Source organism: Leptonychotes weddellii, chromosome 4 (genome assembly GCF_054177405.1).
Source record: "Leptonychotes weddellii isolate Sample4059 chromosome 4, ASM5417740v2, whole genome shotgun sequence".
Taxonomy (NCBI): domain Eukaryota; kingdom Metazoa; phylum Chordata; class Mammalia; order Carnivora; family Phocidae; genus Leptonychotes; species Leptonychotes weddellii.
Genome location: NC_138372.1, coordinates 11,532,374 through 11,546,046, shown reverse-complemented (window position 1 = coordinate 11,546,046; position 13,673 = coordinate 11,532,374). Strand labels below are relative to the sequence as shown.

At 55.5% G+C, this 13,673-nt stretch overlaps 1 protein-coding gene across 6 annotated transcripts in view; it reads right to left on the bottom strand.

The window, feature by feature from the left end:
* The window catches only part of ARHGEF10L (Rho guanine nucleotide exchange factor 10 like), a 160,344-nt gene that overhangs the window by 130,488 nt on the left and 16,183 nt on the right, over positions 1 to 13,673 (bottom strand). For 2 of the 6 annotated variants that reach the window (XM_081817583.1, XM_081817588.1), the window contains exon 1: positions 12,479 to 12,580. The exons of 1 other annotated variant lie outside the window; for it this stretch is intronic. The gene's annotated coding sequence lies outside the window, so the exon portion shown is untranslated. Of the gene's footprint in view, positions 1 to 8,068; positions 8,332 to 12,478; positions 12,582 to 13,673 lie in introns of those variants that run through there. 3 more of the 6 variants (XR_014144693.1, XM_081817587.1, XM_081817585.1) reach the window with 3 other exon arrangements.

Genomic DNA, 13,673 nt, shown 5'->3' with positions numbered 1-13,673 from the left:
ATAAACAGTCTGGGGGGTAATGGTTCTGTGGACCCCAGGGAGACGGGGTGGGGAAGAGTTGGTTGTCACAGATCAGTGGGGATGTCTCCCCAAAACTCCACTATCAGTCCATAGTGTCTGAGTTTAAAAGTTTAAAATAGTCCTGAGGAACCACCAACATCAGGGTTTCTCAATCTGCATATTCAAGGGAACACCTATGTCTGGAAATATGCTAATAGGGGCTCACAGAAAAAAAAAGTGTTCAGTGGTCCAAGACTATGGAGAAACGAGAGTAGAAATCTGCCCCCTGGAGATTAACAATACTCAACATATTAAAGGCACTGAGAAGTCCTGTCATTTCAGAATTTGCTTAAATCATGATACACAAGAAGCGAGTTGTCAGCAAAGAGGAGGAACGTACCCTGCCCAATGTCACTAGGCCAGGAGGTGGGAGCAGTGGGACTTGAGCAAGACAGCCTGCCCCCTGAATCCATTCCAGAGACCAATGTGCTTAGCATTCAGCAAGATGATTCCTTTCACTGATTACTATTGTTGTTGTGTTTGTTCTGATGGGAGGGAGAGTGGGTGGGCAGGACCTGGCGGGAAGTTATGCCCATGAGAGCAGCCAGGAGCTGAGGCTGATGATCCAGCTTCCCGAATCCTCTTGTGTTCCTGGGTCTGCTGCCATTGGCTGTGAGACCTGAGGCAAGTCACAGCCAGCCTCCAGACTAACCTGTTTCCATGCACAAAATTAGGAGCTCGGACTACATGATCCCAGAAGGCCCTTCCAGCTCTAAATGAGTCTCTGACTCCATCATCCTACCTCAGCTCCTATTTCCCTCCCCGCCAGCCACAACCTCTCCCTGGTCCCAAGTCCCTTTCTCTGTAAACAGCCGAGGCCGCTCTCCAGGCGAGCTGCCAGGCAGGGCTGTGCTCTGGCCAATGGTGGACGAAGCACTGTCTTTGCTCTCCTTGCCACCGTCCCTTCACTGGTCTCCACAGCCATTTTGCATTTCCAGAGGGGCCCCTCGTGGCCGTTTCTCAAGCATGGATGGACGGGGTGGATTTTTCCATCTAGAGCCCCAGAGAGATGGTTTTGCAGAGGGCTCCATGTGAGGGCATATGGAGGAGGAAGCATCCCGCACACATACCCTCGGCACCGCCTCATACACGGGGAGCTCCGTCCCCGGACTCTTGGGAAAGTTCGCCAGCCTCTCTGTGCCTCGCTCCCCATGGCCACAGCACTGCCAATGGTATCCGCCTCCCTGCTGGGCACACACTGGGGCTCAATCAATGCTTGCATCATAAGCTGCTTTTAGAGTTGTTTCTTCAATTCAATCTCCCTTGGTTCCCTGGGCAACAGACAGGAAGTAGGAAAAGTGGCAAATGTCTGACTCATGGATTCCTAGAAACCTGAAATCTTAGACTCATGGATTATCAGAATCAGTAGAGACTCCAGGTTCTCAACCTGCCCATCTTGCAGAAGAGGAAATCAAGGCTCAGGGCGAAGTCAGGGATGGGGTGAAATGTTGCCCAAGCTCTCCTGGCTGGTTCAAGGAAGAGATGGGTGCCTGGCTCCCGGATGGGTGCTCTTCCTCAGGTCCTGGGGTAGTAAAAAGAGCAGGCCAAGGGGTCTGGGATGCTGGGGTTCGCACCCCAAGTCTGCCACAAGTAGCTGTGACATGGTGAATAAGGGGCTTCGGCCGCTGGAGCTCCAAGGCTTCATGATGAAACTTAAGGGGTCAGTGGGGCGGGCAGAATGCGGGAACCCCCACAAGATTCTATCAGGTGATGTGCCAAGGAAGGGCTCTGCTGAACAGAGTCCGACAGGGACGGGAGGGGTTTCAAGGGAGGGCTCCAGAGTCTGGTGGATTGGGGTTCAGGTTCTGCCATTTACTAGTTGCGTGGTTTGGGGCAAATTACTTGCCCTCTCTCTTCCTCAGCTGCTTCATCTATAAAATGAAGAAAACAACTATGCACACCTCACGAGATTGCCACAAAGAACTGAAAGAGGAATAATACGCGGCACCTGGATACTCTGGGTCCTCAGCAAACGCTGGTTATTCAATCCTTCGCAATCACATTGAATCCTCTCCCTGCCTCACAGCTGAGGTAACCAAGGCTCCAGGGAGGCCAGACACCTGCCCAGAGTGCTGGCGCTCAGAAGGGCCGGGCTCTGCTAACGGCGCCCCATCTCTCCTGGTGCCCCCGACGATGAGGCTTCTGCCCAGCAGCTGTCAAATACAGCCACCCTCCCTAGCAGGGAGACCGCCTTCAGCACTGACCACCCATGACCTGGCCCAGCCCCAGAGGGTTTTCCAATCACTCACTGCGGAAGAAGCCAGTCCCCAGGAAACTGCTTTAAAACAGCCCATGGGGCTCTGGCTCCGGAGGCCAACTCCCAGTTCCCAGCAACGGCCCAATTCCTCCCTCCCAGAGGCACCACCCATTCTCTGAGACTGCAAAAAGGCAACATCTGCAGGCACAAGGGGATGTGCGGATGGTGACTTATCACTGGAGCCCCAGTGAGCCCCTCCCAGGGGTTACTCACCACCTGCTTCCACCCCGGAGACTCTGGTTGTTTCACTCAGGGGACTGGTCCCCCAACCTGGATGCCCTGTTATGCTGTGGGACCTCAGGGAAGTTGCATAACCTCTCTGAGCCTCAGGAACATTTATAGGAAAGAGAAACGAGCAGAGTTTGGGAAGCACTAATGAAGCAGCAGGGTTGGGATGCCTGGCTGGCTCTCGATCTCGGGGTCATGAGTTTAGGCAAAAGCCAGTGGCCACTTTCTGTCTCATCCCGCGTGCAACTCTCGATCTTGGGGTCATGAGTTTAAGTCCCACATTGGGTGTAGAGATTACTTAAAAATCATATCTTAAAAAAGAAAGAAAGAGAAGAAAGAAAGAAAGAAAGAAAGAAAGAAAGAAAGAAAGAAAGAAAGAAAGAAAGAAAGAAAAGAAAAAAAGAAAGAAAGAAAGAAAAAGAAAAAGAAAAGAAAAGAAAAGAAACAGCAGGGTTCACAGACTGATCTAGGAATCGGAGAGCCTGTAACAGCCTCCAAAGGTCTCCCTGATGTCTCTTGTCCCTTCCAACCCAGTCTCCACCCAGAACAAAAAGTTCTGGTCATGTCCCTCCCTCGCCTGAAACACTTGACTGGCTCCCTATGATGCTCAAGATAAAGGGCAAATGCCTAGTGAGATACACAGAGCAACTCAGCGGCAGCTTCCAGAGCTCCCTCCCTGCAGGACAGGGCCCCACTAAACGCTCATCCCCCCAGCCTTTGTTCATGCCTGGAAGCCTTCTGCCCCGCTCCCCGAACTACCTCTTGGCTGCTTGGCTCAGACACTCCCCTGGGACAGCCCTCGGAGCCCCCACACCTGGGTTAGGCACTCTCCCATCTTTGCATCGCTCACCTGTCTGCCTCTCCCACCAGAAAGAGGGTAAGCATGTTTGATTCGCCTAGCCCAGTGCCCAGCTCCCAGGAGGTGCTCCACAAAGATGCGTCAGGAGGAGGGCAAGGACAGGCCGGTGAAAACACTTAACTCACCCGCTGGCTTTGGAGGCCTCCTCTGCAAAATGGGAATGTTGCAGGATGGGCAGCTAGCGGCCTGGGTGTGTGGCCCCGCACCCCGCTTTTGTAGCTGGTGAGAGCCTGCTGGCTTGGTCTGCCACCTCTCAGGGCCTCTCCCCCCGGGGTGTGAGAGTAACTCCGCACGCCAGTCAGTGCGGGGACTCAGTGAGCTCCTCCTCCAGAGGGCTCAGTTCAGGGCCTGGCACATAAAGATGAATGCCTTGCCCGGGCCTCGGAGAAGAAAACTGGGAGGTGAGCGTGAGGCCAGGGGCCGCCGGACCCGGCCGGGCCGCTGCAGCTTCTGTTGCAGGGCCGAGTTCTTCCAGCACCACACTCCTGATGGGCTCCAGGGCCCCCTCCGCGCCGACCCGGCACAGGCCCGGCCCCAGCAGCCCAGTGCCCCGAGGAATGTGAGTGCCACCAAGTCAGGAAATGAGGGTTCGGCCCCGCTGTGGCATCTCAGACAGACCACGGAGCTCTCGGCTCCCAGCTCCCCCGCCGGACAAGGGCCGGCCACAGAGCGCCTGCCTCCCTCATTCTGGGGACCCAGCAACCTCAGCCTGCTCTCTCGGTGGCTGTGAATGACCACCCCCCGGAGTGGGCAGTCTTGGCGGGACTGGACCCCCATCCCCCACTTCCCCTGGTCAAGGTTTCACGGAGAAGCATGAGGCCATTGGACGAGACTGTCCCCAGACCCCCATCATGTATAATCCAAATCGACCCCATTGTCTCCCATTCCCCGAGCAGCGTGTTTGCTGCCGCCACCCGGTCACCCCCACCTCATGTCACCAGTCCCACCCTCTCCCGTGTGCCTACAGGGCCGGCTCCCCTAACTGCCCCATGTGTCTTGTCCCCTCTCGTCCCCAGGAGCAGTCCTGGCCACCAGCACAAACCATTCTCCCAGGTCCACCCTTCTCTCCAACGAGACAACTTTCCCGACTGCCCTTCGCCTACCTAGCACCTCACACGCTATCCCCACGCATGGTCATCTTCCTTGTCTGCCCGGCCCTCGAGTGGCTGCCACTTGGGATTCGTGCCCCATCACTCCCCCAAAGCCACTCTTACAGAAGACCTGTGCTGCCTCCACGTGCCCAAAGCCAGTGGCCACTTTCTGTCTCATCTCACGTGGACTCTCAGTAGCCGGCAGCCCTGCTGACCATGAGCTCCTTTCCAGAACGGTCCCCCATATCCGCTTCCCAGACACCCCATTCTCCCTTCTCCTTCCAGCTACCCTTCTCAGCTCCTCTCCCGGCTCCCCGCCATCCACATGACCAGACCTCTCCGCCACACCTTCCCTCTGGGTGCTCCCACCTGCCCCCACTATGTCCTAATGGCACCCCAGCCCAAATCTCAGCCCAGGGGCCCCCCACTTGGACTTCTAAGCACTCTCTTCACATGAACCTGTCCTCCACTGGATTCTTGGTTTCTCAAAACCCCATGCTTCCCACCCTCTCTTAACCATCTTACTTCATGACACCACCACCACCCACCCACATACTCAAAAGAAGATTCTAGAACACACTCCATTCCTCTTATTCCTTCACCTGCTGTGAACCACCCACCGGTAATTCCAGCCAATCTCTCTCTGATCACCTGAATCCAGCCACTGCCACCATCCAAATCCGAACCCCCCTCAGCCTTCCTCTGGGCCCAGTCCACCCCAGCCCATACGTCCAGTTCTCCTCCCTGCAGCCAGAGCACCCTGCCCAAATCAGAGCCTACAAGGCTCTGGTGGGTGGTGCTGGGTCAGTGAGATGGCACGCGGGCACCACGGGCTGCCTGTGGGCCAGGCGTCATCTTGCTGAGCTTTGTGACTGTCCCTCAGCCCATGGCACCTACTCAAGTGCTTCCACGTAATAGGCACTCAGTAAATTATTTTTGAATAAGTTACCTGGGAAAAGGTAAATTTCCTAATGGAGTTATTAACAGCTGGAATCTTGGATTTGTTATGTCCTTAATAAAGGTATTTATGTGAAATGAAGCCAACGGCTTCCTGTGGCATCTAGATTAACCATCCTACCTGCTTGCCTTCTTTTTTTTTTTTTTTAAGATTTTATTTATTTATTTGATAGAGACAGAGAGAGAGGGGAGAGGGAACACAAGTAGAGGGAGTAGGAGAGGGAGAAGCAGGCTTCCCGCAGAGCAGGGAGCCCAATGTGGGGCTCGATCCTAGGACCCTGGGATCACGACCTGAGCTGAAAGCAGACGCTTAACGACTGAGCCACCCAGGCGCCCCCCTGCTTGCCTTCTTAACACTGCCTTCGTCCCCTTGCCCGCTGCAGGCTCTGGGCTTTCTGCTGCTTAAACAGGCCAAGATCATTCTGGCCGCAGGGCCTTTGCATTTGCCGTACCCTTGCCTGGAATACTTTTCCCTCAGTTCTCTGTCATTCAGTCTCAGCTTAAATGTATCTCTTCAGAGAGGCCCCCCTGACCACCTCCAGCTAACAAATTCTGCACCACCTTCCCGCACGCATACCCCCTCCACCACCAACCCAAGCCCCCAGTTATTACCATCACATCACATCAGCTTGCTCCCTTCGCAGGCCTAATCCCATGACAAGCAGTTCATTTCATTCATTCGTTTGATCGGTTTGGGACTTGTCTCCTTTCCATCACGAAAGCTTCACAAGGGCAAGGCTACTGCCTGGTCCCCATTGGAACGACAGCCAGTGCTGCTAAGCTCTTTACGGGGCCAGGCGCTGTCCCAAGCAGCCTGCCTGCCCTCTCGTTACGTCCTCCCACCCTGGGACACAGCTGCCTGGGTCACCCCCATCTTACAGATGAGGAAGTCGGAGCAAAGAGGGGCCAAGTGAGTTGCCCAAGGTCTGGCGCAGAAAGAGGCTCAGCAGGGGCCGCGTCCCCATCTATGCCCGACACCCAACACAGGCCTGACCTTTTAAAACCCAGGGCTCCCCGAGCGAGCAAAGCACTCACGGGAGAAATGAACCATGCACACCACAATGTTGAGAGAGATTGTCTTTGGGTAGCAGAAGAAAGGGCGAGCTTATTTTCTTCTCTGTTTTCCAAGTTTTCCGCACTGGTCATGCAATACATGCATAATTTCAAGTAAAATAAACCTGTACTTTAAAAGACATTCAAAGGTTCTGGGTAATGTCTGGGTTCAGGAATATTTGTCTTCCATTTCCAGAGGCTGTTATTCCTCTATTTAATTTAAACCATTGTTTTTCTAGGGAAATTGAATAAAAAGCCCGCATTTTTAAAGCTCCTTCCAAGTCTGCCCACTTCAAACAATGAAGAGAGGGAAGTATTGGGAGCTGATCCCCGCCTTGTGTGCTAATGGCTGGAGTTCAGGGGCGCATACCAATCAGGCAGCCACTGGAAGGGGGAGTTCTGCGGGGAGGCCAGGCTCCCAAGGAGGAGGAGGAGGGGGCCAGAGCCAAAAAGGCCGCCTCGCCTAGGGTCCTACACATCACCCCAGGGACGGACCACCCCAACCACCTGCCCTGCCCCGGACTGGGGGGTGTATCTTCAAAGAAGTGGGACGTGGGGCTGGGTCCACCCATTGGATAGAAAGGTCTGTGGGAAGATAAATCCCCTGGCAGAGGGCTCAGCGCCAGGCTCTCAAAGAGAGGTGGAGACAACCCGTGCTTCCGGCCAAGTGGTCAGCTCCACTTCCCTGTTCCCCACAGCACGTGGCACCGCTGCCTGCCGGGGACATCAAAGGCACGGCCAGACCAGGCCCCAGATGCGGGGTTGAGATCTGGGGCTCTGGGCGGAACAGAATGAGGTGAACTCATTCCGCTGCTTCCAGCCCTCCCAACTGCGTGGCCCTGTCCTCCACCTCATTGGGAGCAAAATGGAGAAGATGTTACAATCTACCTAGCAGCGTGGCTCAGGACCAAACAAGCTCCCGTGAGCCACAGGCCTGCCACTCCATAACTATGAGCTCTCTCCATCAATGCTAGCCTTTATTGTTAGCTCCTTCTGGACACCAGGCCCAGGGGGCCCATTTGGGCAGGTGGCTCTGTTCTTAGCCTTGACCCAAAGCCACAGGGTGATGAACCCAGCCTCGTGGGTTAAAAAACACACAGTGACTTCAAACAAAGAGTAGTAAAGTGTGTTGGGATTACAGACCTGCTGTGCATTCTCTCCCTGCCCTCCTCAAAGGGAAGAAGAAAGCAGCGTAGAGGAGGAAATCCATTGCAGAGAGATCTCAGGGCCTACCTGGCTCCAATGCTGCCACTTACAGACACTGTGTCCTTGGGAAAGTCAAGCAACCTCTCTAAGACTCAGTTTCTCCATCTGTAAGGTGGGATAAAAGTACCCACCTGCAGGATCGATATGGGAATTAAATGAACGGATGCATGAAGAATGCCTGGCGCATACAGGCGTAAACATGGGTTGTCTTTCAACAAACAAGCTCTCAATTACCTGCCTATCTCAAGGGTTGAAGCAGCAGAGGCAACCAGAAATACTGGGTAACCTAAAGATCAGTTACTTTTATCTTTGGCTTTTCTGGTATTATTGAAGGTGGGGGGAGGGCAGCAGACTCACCTCCTCGATTCTCCTTTGTTTGGCCTGATATCAAAATGAAAATCTCTCCAAAGCTCCACGAGCCACAGATACCAGGCTAGAGCAGCAGCAAGCTTCGGGGATAAGAAAAAGATACCAAGAAACTTTAAAGCTTTGCAGGGGCAGGGGTGATCCGCAGGGCACAATGCCCCTGGCGAGCCAGGCCTGGCAGGGTCTCTTTGCCGGTTCCCAGATGTCTCAGGGCCCCCTGACTTCAGGCTTCACCACTTCCCGTGCTCTGCCACAGCCCTGCAGACTTCAGGCTCACCTGACACCAGAGCCAGGCTGATCTCCCAACAGCTATGCCTCTGAGCCTTTGCACATGCTGTTCCTTCTATCCAGACACTTCCCCTCTCCCCACCCCATTCTCCCGCTATTCGCGGCACACGCCTCCATGGCAGATAAGTGTGCCCATGTCCATCTCCCATCCAGAGCTCTCAGATCGTACGAGAGCTGCAGCTTATCCATCCAACAGTCTGACTCTATGTCTCACGCTGTCCCTGAGCCCATAGGGATGGGTCACGCCTGCTATTGTCTAAGCCAGGCGCAAACAGCTCTAGCCACCCGTGTCCTGGACATCACATCCTCACCAGCCCTGAGCTGTTTGACTTGTCCACAGTCTTCGGGCACCACCGCCACTTTGCCTCCCAAATGCCTGGTCACCTTGAGTGTGGTTATTCAATCAATGGCAAAGCAGGCCCTCAATTAACTGGGTCTTATCCTCATCCCATCCCCCCTCTCTCTGGACGCACTCTAATGTAACAACTCGGTTTCTAGAGTGGGGAGCTCATTTGAGGGCAATTTATGACCCCCTACAACCACAGGAGGCCCAGCCCAGCAGCTGCCCCTCCCACTTTGTACCCATGAGGGCCCTAAACTAGCCCTAGGGAGGTGTCACACCAGAATGCAAGCCCCAGGGAAGGGCTGTGCCCAAGTTGCTCCCTGCTGGATCCCCTTGGTGTGCTGGTAAATATTTAACAATTGGCTCTCAGCCGGGAAAATACCTCCGACTTGCAGTATACCAATTTCTGTGGTATAAATACTCTCCCTGTGGCCAGTTTCAAGCTACTAAGGTGACATCAGTAAACACAGAGCTGGGAAAGGATGTGCAAGAGCACATCCGTGTGCACGTTATATACATATATACACAAAGATACGAACATATATATGCATACGCATACATATGTATATATATGCATGTAATATATCCACATACAAAAGACACTACCACAAAAACAGGCAATGGTAAAATACAGTGAAATAACTAGAAAGGACTACATTTTGAGTATATGTCACCCTTGTCTTTAGCATAATTTATTTAATTATAAGCTTATATAGTAAAAACTTTTATAATGGCTGTTTAACGGCCAGCTCACAAAATTCCTACAATTGAGCAATCAGCTCTCGTGCTTCAGTACAAACGGGCTCCAGGATACCAGGGCTCAGGGCCCTGCACGGGCTCTGCAAGGATAGGTCACTCTGGGAAACAGGACCCCATAGGAAGGTGGCTTTGATGCCCTCCACCAAGGCAAAGAAACTGAGCTGGGGCCCCGTAGGCACAGTGGGATGGAAAGAGAACGCTGGCCCACTCCGCCCCCGTTTATGACTCTCATTCTCGTTTCTGGACTTCAGACCCCTTGAGGATAAGGACAGTGGCTTGCTCACCGCTGTCAAGCTAGGTGACAAGAATACGAAGGCACTGGGCGCCTGGGTGGCTCAGATGGTTAAGCATCTGCCTTCGGCTCAGGTCATGATCCCAGGGTCCTGGGATCGAGTCCCGCATCGGGCTCCCTGCTCAGCGGGGAGTCTGCTTCTCCCTCTGCCTCTCTGTCTCTTATGAACAAATAAATAAAATCTTAAAAAAAAAAAAAAAGAATACAAAGGCACTGAAGACAAGCTCGCAGAAGAAAGGAGGACTGGGCATTCAGGGAGACTGAGGCTTGAGTGCCCCACGAACTAACTGTGACCTCAGGCAGTCACTTAAGTGCTACGTTTCACCTCTTCATCTGTAAAATGGGTACGAACCCATTTTCCCTGCCTAATTATCAGGGCTGCCATAGAAACAGAGAGATAGTGGATATGAAAGAACAATATACCATTATCACATTTATATAGGATATATATATTTCATAGGACATGTGTTTATATTATTCATGTATATACTCTCACCTACTTTATCTTTTCAAACTTGATCTAAGAAGATTATATTCTTTCTGCTATGCTCCTGTTTTAAGAGGTCACATTGGCAAAGGAGCTAGCCCAGCATCTGGCACTTATCAAATATAAAATATGTTAATTAATTTAGAGTTTATCTAATATACAGTAGGCCTCCTCCCCCTTACACTAACCTGGTACCTCGGCCCCAAGGAGTTCACTAGCTTTCCCTCCTCCCTAGACTCCTCCAAAGAGAAAACCTGAAACAGCACAATTTAGGAGCCATTGGTCACCCATATCCACTCAATTGGCAACTATCTATTGAGTACCTACTATGTGTCAGGCACCATTCTAAGCTGGTGATCAAGGACAGACATGGTCCCTGCTCTCGAAGGCTTACCATCCTCTGGGGGGTATAAACAAGACACCCCCACTGGAATGAGGGCTCTAAGAGCATCAAGAATGAGAATTCTTTTTCCCCTTTTTAAGTAGGCTCCATGCCCAGTGTGGGGCTTGAACTCAGGACCCAGAGATCAAAAGTCACATGCTTTACCAACTGAGCCAGCCAGGCACCCCGTGAACAAGAATTCTTGAGCCAACCTGGCTGACCAAAAAAGAGCCTCCTGAATGAGGAATGGAGAAGTGAAGGATGGGGCCAACTTAGTGGAGAGAGGGAAGAGCTGGGGGAAGGCTCTCTGGCAGAAAAGGAAGGGGCAAGGGACCTCGGGAACGTGAGCGTGATGGAACAGAGTGAGAGACCCAGACACAAAGTGGGGCCTCACAAGCCACGAGGAGGGTTCTGAGCTTCACCCTGAGACTCTGAGAAAGGAGGATAGCCCCCAACCCATGGTCACAGGGAGCTTGGACATCTCCAGACTGTGCCCTCCTTTGCAGTCTATGCCTGAGGCCAGGACACTGGGCAGGTGCTGTGCTGGGGCAGATGGACGGATGGACGCTGCAGCTGATGGCCATTTGAGCAGGGCCTGCAGGGAAGGGCTGAGCATTTTAATGAGCCTGTCCTCTCTCCCCAGCATCCGCAGGGGAACAGATGGGGCTCCAGGCAGGCAGGGCATGCCTTCCCCCAGCTGAATCCCTCAGGAAGGCCAAGGACTTTGAGGTTATATCTCACCTCCAGAGCCAGTGGAAAGTACAGCTCACCCCCCACCTCCTCCCTGCTGTGGCCTGAGACTGGGTCCTCAGGCTATCCAAGCGAAAAGAAGATTCCTGACCCCTGCCCCAGGACCCCCCACCCTGGGAAAGAGAGGAAGTACCAGCCCCACACTCTCCCACATCGGGCCTGGGGGCTCCCCCTCAGAGACCACCCCTGGAGGCCAGGAGGCTAGCCTTCATTCTCAGCAGGGCCCCCACCCCGGACACATTCCCCTGCCTCGAGGAGTGTCCAGGCCTGACCTCGTTCTGCGGCCGTGGCCTTCCAGCTGACCGGGCCATCCTCTCCTCCCACACTCCCTCCTTTGTGAGGCTGACCCTGTTCTACCTCTGGGCAGGGGTCCAGGGTGGGAGAGGCCAGCCCAGAACAGAGGTGACAGGAGCATCCCCTGACTCCGTGTAATCCCAGGGACCCCCAAGGTCAGCACAGGGAGATGGGGGCCACACTGGCAGCAGGACCTGAAGGCCTGGTGAATGGCCTGGACAGTGAGGCACCTGGTCTCTCTCTCTCTCTCTCTCTCTCTCTCTCACACACACACATGCACACACACACTGATGCACAAAGAGCAGTCAGGAGTCATGCTGAAGGGGCACCCAAGGGACACAGAGACTGGGGGTGAGGGGAGGAGTGAGTACACACGTACACGCAAGAGGTACTCACACTCACACTCAAATGACACAAGGAGAGACACACTGAGAGAAGACCCAGGCTCGGGGGCCTCTCACACACCCAGGGACATACCCACGCCACGCAGGCTCCGGGACGAAGGGACACAGAAGACGCCGCTCCTGGGGACACACACTCACACCAGGGCCACGGGGAAGGCCCGGGCTCCGGACTCGCACACCCCGAGGCACGGCGACACACACTCGCAGCCACACCCGGGACCCCGGCGCATGGGGGGGGGGGTAGCCCAGAGACCCCCGCAGCCGGCAGGGACGAGCCGAGGGGCCCCGCCCACGCGGGGCGGTGGGGACCCCGGCGCCTCGGCGACGCCCGCTCGGAGCCCCGCGGCCGCCTCGCGCACTGCGCCCCCCGCCCGGCCCCCGCGCCCCGCGGGCCGCACTCACCGGCTCCGGCCGCCCGGCTGCGCCTTTGTTGTCCGCGCCGCTCACAAAGCGCCGGCGGCCGCTCCGCGCGTCAGCTGCCCCGGCGGCCGCGGGCGCCCAGGGCCGGGCGGCCCCAGCCCCGCGCCCCAGCCGCCGCCGCGCGCGCCGCCCGAGAGGTCGCGGCCCGGTCGGGAGTGCGCCCGCCGCCTCCGAGCGGCCTGGTCCCGCCGCCGCGCACGGCGCGACGCGGCGCCGCCCCCGCCCGCCCGGTCCCCGCTCGCCGCGGCTGAAGTCACCGCTTAACCCCTGGCGGCCGGGCCCGCGCCGGGAGCCCCGCCCGCCCGGCCGCTCGCGGCGCAGGTGGGGAAACCGAGGCCCGCGGGGGCGGGGCCACGCCCCGCCCCCCGCCCCTCGCGTCCGCTCCCGCCCGAAGCTGCCCCGCGCCGACCCGCTGCCCCGGGTCTCCCGCGGGAAGGTCCCGCGCACGCTCCGGCTGCTCGCTGCTCCTCCCTCACTTCCAGGAGTTTGCCAGGGCTTCCCGGAGAGGGTGAGAGATTCCCGGCGGGGGGGGGGGGGGGAAGGGCTGCGCGGACCCCCCCCCCAGCCCCTCGGTGGCCTGGCCCCCTGGGTTCGGGTGACCGCAGCCCCTTGGGGGACTGCGGGGCTTTGAGATCACGCCCCTGAACTGGCACCAACCCCGCCGAGTAGCCCCACCTTCCTGATCAGAACACTGAGGCTCAGAGCTGAGAGTAGCCAAGCCAGGAAGTGGTGGGTCGGAGATCCTAGCCCTCCCCTCCCTTCCAGACCCCGAAGCTGCCAAACCCTAGTTACTCCCTCCCGGAATCCCAAAGAGGGCCTCCGGATATGATGCAATTAATTATAGTTATCAGGTCATTAATTAAGATTATCCCTGTTGTTATTAAACAGTGCCCTGCAACCTCTCTCTTTGCAACGAAATTCACACTCAGGCTTATCAGCAATTACTCCCGGGTTGATAATAATGAGTTCTGCAGCCTCCAGAGGGCACAGGTGTATGTACACTGGAATCTTTGTCAGTCTGTGTTGGTTCATTCAGCAGAGCCAGCAAAAACATTTTTCTTCACTACTCCCTCTTTGCGAGACACCAGCCTTAGGGGCTAGGACTGAAACAAGGAACCAGACAGACCCCAGCCCTGCCCCCTAGGCTCTCATTGGCTAGGAGGAGACAGAAATAAAA